This window comes from Octopus sinensis, linkage group LG6, assembly GCF_006345805.1.
Source record: "Octopus sinensis linkage group LG6, ASM634580v1, whole genome shotgun sequence".
NCBI lineage: Eukaryota > Metazoa > Mollusca > Cephalopoda > Octopoda > Octopodidae > Octopus > Octopus sinensis.
In genome coordinates this window covers 59,056,666-59,065,544 of record NC_043002.1, presented here as the reverse complement: position 1 = coordinate 59,065,544, position 8,879 = coordinate 59,056,666, and the positions used below count along the sequence as shown (strand labels likewise).

General features: G+C 36.7%; 1 protein-coding gene and 1 long non-coding RNA gene across 2 annotated transcripts in view; one reads left to right on the top strand and one right to left on the bottom strand.

Moving 5' to 3' along the window:
* LOC118763935 overlaps positions 1–7,286 on the top strand; it is a 22,939-nt gene extending 15,653 nt beyond the window's left edge. Inside the window, exon 2 of the long non-coding RNA XR_004999707.1 lies at positions 7,165–7,286. This is a non-coding gene — a long non-coding RNA (uncharacterized LOC118763935). The remainder of the gene's footprint in view (positions 1–7,164) is intronic.
* LOC115212921 (serine-rich adhesin for platelets) overlaps positions 1–8,879 on the bottom strand; it is a 207,775-nt gene that overhangs the window by 175,575 nt on the left and 23,321 nt on the right. The window lies entirely within an intron of this gene.

The following is an 8,879-nucleotide window of genomic DNA, read 5'->3' as shown; positions in this document are numbered from 1 at the left end:
AAACTGAAAGAAGCCCAAAGTACATAAACACGCACACATGTGTGTGTATGCACATGTGTGTGTGTGTGTACATGTGTGTAAGTACATGTGTGTGTGTACATGTGTGTGTAAGTGTACATGTGTGTCTGTGTTTGTTCCCCATCACTGCTTGACAGCTGGTGTTGGTATGTTTACATCCCTGTATATTAGCAGTTTAGCAAAAATGACCAATAGAATAAGCACCATGCTTTAAAAAAAAATAGCTACTGGCATCAATTTCTTTGACTAACTTCCTTAAGGTAGTGCCCCAGCATGGCCACAGTCTAATGACTGAATCAAGTAGGAAGTAAAAAATAAAATATGTTTATGTCATAATCAACGAAAGGCATTAATCTTTAATTAGTGGCCAATAATACACATTAATTATCTGCAGTGATTATTTCATCTGTCTTTACGTTCTAAGTTAAAATTCCATCAAGGTCAACTTTGCCTTTTATCCTTTTGGGGGTCGATAAAATAAGCACCAGCTGAGCGCTGAGATGGATTTAATTAACTTCCTCCTTCCTCGAAATTGCTGGCCTTGTGCCAAAATTGGAAATCAGTTAATTGCAGGGATCAATTTCCTTGTGCTATCTTCATTACATTATCCACCAAGATGTGCATAGAAGATTCCTAACCATTGTGTTCAATGAACATTGTTCAATTGGTTTATTGACTGTGCATTTGTATATGTGAAGGTGCGTGACCCAATGGTTAGGGTGCTGCATTCAAGATTGCAAAATTGTGGTTTCAATTCTTGGGTTAGGAGGTCCGTTGTGTTTTTAAGCGAGATACTTCTTTTAACATTGCTCCAGTCTTCTGAGATGTAATGACAATCTGGTCACAGAATATCTGCCTTGACAAATTCCATCTAACCCATGATCATGATCTTAATGATAATGACGTGTGTGTGTGTGTGTGCGTTAGTGTGTGCCTGTATGCATGCACATATGTGTCTGCATGCATGTGTGTATACATGTGTGTGTACATATGTGAGTGTGCATGTGTGTGTGGGTGTGTCTGTGCATGAAACATTGCTTCCCTTTATATCTGTCCCTACTGGAGGCACAAGACCTCAAATTTGGTGGTGAGCCAGTTGATTACATCGACTCCTCACCCCCAGTGTTTCACTGGTACTTATTTTATCAACCCCAAAAGGATGAAAGCAAAGTCGACCTTGGCAGAATTTGAAGTCAGAATGTCAAGGCAGATGAAATACCTATTTCTTTATTGCCCACAAGGGGCTAAACACAGAGGGGACAAACAAGAACAGACAAAGGGATTAAGTCGATTACATCGACCCCAGTGTGTAACTGGTACTTAATTTATCGACCCCGAAAGGATGAAAGGCAAAGTCGACCTCGGCAGAATTTGAACTTGGAACGTAACGACAAACGAAATACTGCTAAGCATTTCGTCCAGTGTGCTAATGATTCAGCCAGCTCACTGCCTTACTTGATGATGATGATGATAATAATAATAATAATAATAATAATAATAATAATAATAATAATAATGGTAATAATAATGATCATGTTGATGATGATGATAATAGTAATAATAATAATGATGATCATGATGATAATAACAATAATGATAATACTTTCTACAATACATTCAAGGCCTGAAATTTTGTGGGAGAGGGCCAGTCGATTAGATTGACCCCAGTATGCAACTGCTACTTAATTTATCGACTCCTAAAGGATGAAAAGTAAAGTCGACCTTGACGGAATTTGAACTTAGAACGTAGTGGTAGACGAAATACCACTAAGCATTTCACCTGGCATGCTAACGTTTCTGCCAGCTCAACACTCTGTCGGTTACAACAACGAGGGTTCCAGGTGATTTGATCAACAGAACAGCCTGCTCATGTAATTAACAAGCCAGTGGCTGAGCATCCCACAGACATACATACCCTTAATGTAGTTCACAAAGAGACTCAGCATGACACAGAATGTGACAAGGCTGGCCCTTTGAAATACAGATACAACTCATTTTTGCCAGCTGAGTGGATTGGAGAAATATGAAATAAAGTGTCTTGCTCAAGGACACACATGCTGCAGGGAATCAAATTCTTGGCCTCATGATTGTGGGTCAAAACACCCTAACCACTAAGCTACACATATCTCTCTCTACACACACACACAACACACACACACATATTTACACAAGTGACTTCTTTCAGTTTCTGTCAGCCAAATCCACTCACGAGGTTTTGGTAGACCCAAGGCTTTGGTAGAATATATTTGCCTGAGGTACTGCACAATGGGACTGAACATGGAACCAGATGGCTGGGAAGCAAACACTGCATCCACACAGCCATGACTATGCTTAGCCATGCTCATCACATGATTGCCTAAAATGCCTCAAATCAGTGCTCCAACATACACACAATCCAGTGACTAAAACTGGTAACCCAAAAAGACAATAAATATACTAAAATAACGAAAATAGACCCAGAGTCAGCAAAAAAAAAACAACTGAAAAAATCAGAGCATGACATTAAGAAGAGCAAGAAGAATTATACCAATCACTGAACTAGAAACATAGCTTTGATGGCAATTTTTTTGTATTCAATTTCATGAAGATTTTTTTTTTTAGATAATTATTCACAAGGAGTTGGTTATTTTAGTGAAGATAATAACACTAATAATAATGATGATGTTGATGATGATGATGATGATGATAATGAGGAGAAAGAGGAGGTGAAGGAGGACATTAATGTTTTGTTTTATTAACCAGTAAGGGTTCTTCTTCTACTACTACTACTACTACTACTACTACTACTACTACTACTACTACTACAACAACAACAACAACAACAACAACAACAACAACAACAACAACAACAACAACAACAACAACAACAACAACAACAACAACAACAACAACAACAACAACAACAACAACAACAACAACAACAACAACAACAACAACAACAACAACAACAACAACAACAACAACAACAACAACAACAAGACTAATAGAAGTATGTGTTCCCACTGATAAAAATAATAATAATAATAATAATTTGCCATTGTTCTTATCTAGCAAGGCGTGTTCATGGCACTGCATCGCCATTTGCTTCATATCAACAGACCACTTGTGTTTTCAAGCACATTGCATAATTTGACCCATACAAGGACTGTGTCTGGTAGTATGGCTAGCAGTTGGTAGATTAGGACTGGGCTCACCCTGCTGGGTGTGGCACCTTTACCATTGGTTCTAGTCACGTTCACACTGTTATCGTCATTTATTTTTCTTGGCATTTTCACTCACAAATGAAGTGTATTTTTAGGTTACTACCAACCAGTATTTTTATTGAGACACCATCTCTATCAAGAGGGTCCGCAAAGGCAGCTGGGTCTTTGCTCCCTTGGGTTTGGGCTTGGAGTGTTCCTTCTCCCAAGCTGCCTGCTACACAAGGCTAATGAGTACAGCCTACTCGGAGCACTGGCTATTTGGAAGCACCCGATACTCGCCCTTCCCCAAACTACTGTTGGTTTCGCAAAGAAATCGGGCTTGACCATTCTGACTAAGGAGACCTATGTAGTCCAGTTTTAAAATCAGAGTATTCCTTCTCCTAGACAGACTGCCAACCAAGGCTCACGAGTTCTGTCTACCCATTTTTGGAATGGCTATTAACTCATTTAAGTTCTTCTGCCCTTTGCCAGGTTTTGTTTTTAATTCTGCAGGGTGTCAAAAAATCCACCCTCCTCACCAAGCAGGCTTAGTAGGATTGCCTGTTTAGTCACCGATGACTCACTGGATGGTTTCACAACACCACTTGTTAATCATTCTGGGTAACTATTGTTCACTATTATAATTTCAGTATTACTACTATAATCCCTATCTTACTAGTTCACTACAATATTTTCACAATTATTGCTATAAGGCCGAGGGGTCCTAATATTGTCTCCCCTGATTTCTTTAGACAACAAATGATGGCAGACTCATGACTGCTGCTGACGTTGAGGTGTTAAAGGGAGGAGCAGATCTGTGACTATTAACAGAGGCTGTTTGATTGGACTGCTACATGACATAGCTGGCAGTCACTTTAGATCAGGTGGGTGAGAATTTTAAGAGTATCTTTGGCAAGTTGGGACTAACTATCATAGCTAAGATATTGACATTTTTAAACAACGTCTTACAGTTTTAAGAAACCATATAGTATTCTATTTATAAACCCTTCATTATATTTAAGATTATAATGTCTATAAAACATAACCATTTCAAAGTTTAGGTAGTACTAGAAATAGCTTACTTGTTTTTTTTTTGGGGGGGGGGGGACCTGTTAAGTGACCATGTCATTGTTTGAATGATTTCAGCAGCACTGAGAACCCATTGGAAGAGGAGAGAGAGAGAGAGAAAAAGGACACAAAGAGGGGGGCAGGCAAGCTCACTAAAATTCCATGTTGGCGAATTTATGTATAGATTTTGTGGGGAGGACCTAGCATAGATAAGATATGGAAATTTATGAAATTTTAAAGAGTATCTTGAGCAAGTTGGGACTATCATAGCTAGGATATCAAAGTTTATAGACAACATCTTACAGTTTTAAGAAGTCATGTAGTATTCTGTCTATAAACCCTTCATCATATTTAAGAATATAATGTCTATAAACATAACCATCTCAAAGTTTAAGTAAACCTAGAAAGTACTAGAAAAAAAATTAAAGAAAACCAACCCATTACTTGTCTTAACCGCCGATGGAAAGTTTTAACAGGTACCCTCGCAGGGAAAATATATATGTTCCTTGCAGAGCATGATTGTTGCCAGGGCCTCTGACTGGCTCTCATGCCAGTAGCACATAAAAAGCACCATTCAAGTGTGATCGTTGCCAGCATCACATTACTGGCACCTGAAAAACATCTGAGCATAGTCATTGCCAGTGCTGCCAGACTGGCTCCTGTGCAAGTGGCACATAAAAACACCATTTGTGAGTGACCGTTGCCTGTACCGCCTGACTGGCCCTCGTGCTGGTGACACATAAAAGCACCCACTACACTCATGGAGTGGTTGGTGTTAGGAAGGGTATCCAGCTGAAGAAATTTTGCCATCTAACCCATGCTAACATGAAAGCGGACATTAAATGACGACGACAATGATGATGATGATTATTATCATCATTATCATTAGGAGGCGAATTGGCAGAAACGTTAGCACGCCAGGTGAAATGCTTAGTGGTATTTTGTCTGTCTTTGTGTTCTGAGTTCAAATTCCATTGAGGTCGACTTTGCCTTTCATCCTTTCAGGGTTGATAAATTAAGTACCAGTTGAACACTGGAGTTGATCTAATCGACTGGCCCCACTTCCCCAAAACTTTTAGGCCTTGTGCCTAGCGTAGAAAAGATTATTATTATCATTATTATTATAATTGTTGTTGTTGCTGCTGTTGTTATTAGTTGAGAGGGCAGCAAATATTATCAAAGTGACATTGAGGTACAAATATACGAAGCCCAACACACCCATCATGACTGCCCACTTGTTTGATAAGGGTGCACCAGGCTTATTCAGCACAACCATATGTGCATGACATGGTGACCTCATATCAAAATAAACAGCACATGACGTTGCAGGTCAATTATTATTATTATTATTATCATTATTCATCATCATCATTATTATTATTATTATTATTATTATTATTATTATTATTAAGGCTGTGAGTGTGTAGAGTCATTAGAGCATTTGAGAAAATTTAATGAAGCAAAAATCTCTTTAAACTCAAGAAACTACTTGTATAATAAACTAGTAGTTTTCAATGTGTTAACATTACTGTCACACCCATAATTGTTGCTGTTGTTGCTGCTGCTGCTGATGTAGTTGTTATTTTCATCTTGAATTTTTGTGGACCTTAAGTCGACATGAAGAGATTTAATAAAAGCTATTTTTGTTATTTTCCTAATACTTCACACCAACACAACTACAGGGTTACATTCAACATGCTTAGTAAAAGAGATATTTTCACACTCATGCACACAACTATCTACCTGTCTGTCTGTATATATCACCATCATCATCATCATCGTTTGATGTCTGTTTTCCATGCTGGCATGGGTTGGACGGTTTGACTGGGGTGTAGCAATGTTTCTACAGCTGGATGCTCTTCCTAATGCCAACCACTCCAAAAGTGTAGTGGATGCATTTTACATGGGAGCATTGGCCACGTTTGGATGGTGCTTTTTACATGTTACTGATACAGGAGCCAGTCTGAGTGGTGTGGCTGGCATCAGCCATGTTTGGATGGTGCTTTTTATGTGCCACTGATACAGGAGCCAATCAGGACAAGGGGGCTGGCATCGGATGCATTCGGATGGTGCTTTTTATGTGCCACTGGCAGCCTCATTTAGCGCAAGTGAGCCATCATCCATGCGAACATATTTCTCTCCTACAACATCACGATTTTCTCTCACACACTGTCTTGCAACACGAAATACCTCAAATCTTTGGTCCTCATGGTGCAGAACATTGGCAATTTTTTTCTTATCTGCTTCCCCTCTGGTTAAATAAACTTGCCCCCTAGCTTCCCTTCTGGCAGTCTGATACAATTCCCTGCTACCACCCTTCTTCCAGTCCTTCCAAGCCTGTTTCTTTTCTCTAATAGCCCTGTCAATAACATTGTTCCACCACCACGTTATTTTGGGTCAAGAGGGAACTTTGCACCATCCACAGATCTGGTCAGTGGCCCTTAGCAGGTTGTCCCGTAGAAGCCTCCAGTTGTCTTCTACACCATGTGAAGCTATATCCCCTTCTATTTCGTCAAAGGCTTTGAGTAATATGTCTCTAAATCTCTATCCATTTGCAAAATCTTTAAGTCTCCAGACCCTTCTTCTCCTTGCTGGTCATCTTCTGGGCATCCATTTAGCCCTTATCCTGAAGTCACTAACTACCAGTCTATGTTGTGGGGTACATTCTTCGCCTGGGAAGCTTTTGGCATTTATAAGTAGCCATCTTTCTTTTTTTTCTGGTGAGGATGTAGTCAATTTGACTAGTGTGTCTGCCAGAGCAGTAGGTGACTAGGTGACTGGCAGGTTTTCTGAAGTTAATATTGCAGACCATAAGATCATTTGCATCATATGTGTGTGTGTGTGTGTGTGTGTGTGTATTTGAAAAGATTTGTAGAGGTAACACACAAGTAAGTAGATATTTATGAAAAACAAGAACGAAAATACTACTTTCTTAAAATTGAGTACATTTTAATTTTCCTTTTACATGTTTCGGTTTTTGAAAAACCTTATCAAAAATATATACTAAAATGGAATATGCAAAGAGAAAAGAACTATTAAAAAAATTAAATTATAATTAAAATTAACATTCAGTTTACTTTCCTTTTTCCTGCAAGAAACACGTGATAATGTCCTTTGGTTCTGGTAGCATGACTGTTCAACTGACTGTGACTATAAATTACTACTATATATATATATAAACACAGATATATACACACACACGACAGGCTTCTTTTAATTTCCATCTACCAAATCCACACACAAGGCTTTGGTTGGCCCGAGGCTATAGTAAAAGACACTTGCTCAAGGTGCCACACAGTGGGACTGAACCCAGAACCATGTGATTGGAAAGCAAGTTTCTTACCACATAGCCACGACTGCGCCTATACATATATATATATATATATATATATATGTACATATTACATATATATGTACATAATATATATATATATGTACATATATAATATATATATATGTACATATATATATATATATATGTACATATAATATATATATATGTACATATTATATATATATATGTACAAATATATATATATATAGTACAAATATATATATATTACATATATATATATATATATATGGTACATATATATATATATATATGTACATATATATATATATATATGTACATATCTATATATATATGTACATATATATATATATATGTACATATAGATATATATGTACAGATTATATATATGTACATATATATATATATATGTACATATATATATATATGTACATATATATATATATGTACATATATATATATATGTATGTATGTATATATATGTATGTATGTATGTATGTATGTATGTATGTATATGTATGTATGTATATATAACAAAGTGGAGTTGTGGGGTACATATATATATATATATATATATATATATATACATGCACACAACATTCACAGAATACACATGCATATACACACACAATATACTACAGTCTTTTGTCTACCGGATTCCTCTCACAAGTTATTGTATAAATTATATATATATGTATATATCGTATATAATTATACATATATATAGTAAATATAATTACATATTCTGTGTTGAACTTGTTTGACAAGTGATCTGATGTGAAATCAAGTGTTTGTACCATGGAAGACTTAGGTTACCCATCAATATACATATAAATATGCATGTGTGTGTGTGTGTGTGTGTATATCATTATATACGCTTGTTGTTTTTTATTATTTCATAATAATAATAGCATTATACATCATTAAGTTATGAAAGTCTTTTATCATAATCTGTAACCTGGTTACTCAAGTTGAATGTCAGTGACCAGACTAGCAGTATAGAACAATAAAAAAAAAAATAGAAAACAAATAATCATGATATTATACACACACACACACACACATATATCTGTATATATATACTAGCAGTATCGCCCAGCGTTGCTCGGGTTTGTTTCGACCCTTTAGAATTGGAATTCTCAAAAAGTAAAAATTTTGCATTATGTAGCCTGTTATCCTCTTTGAGTGAACATTTTTCTGGTTGAAATACACCGAAAAATGGAGACACAGCAGTCAAAAAATCGTAAAAAATAGGGATTTTCATAGAAAAAAGCACCTTTTTGATGTAAATAATCTTT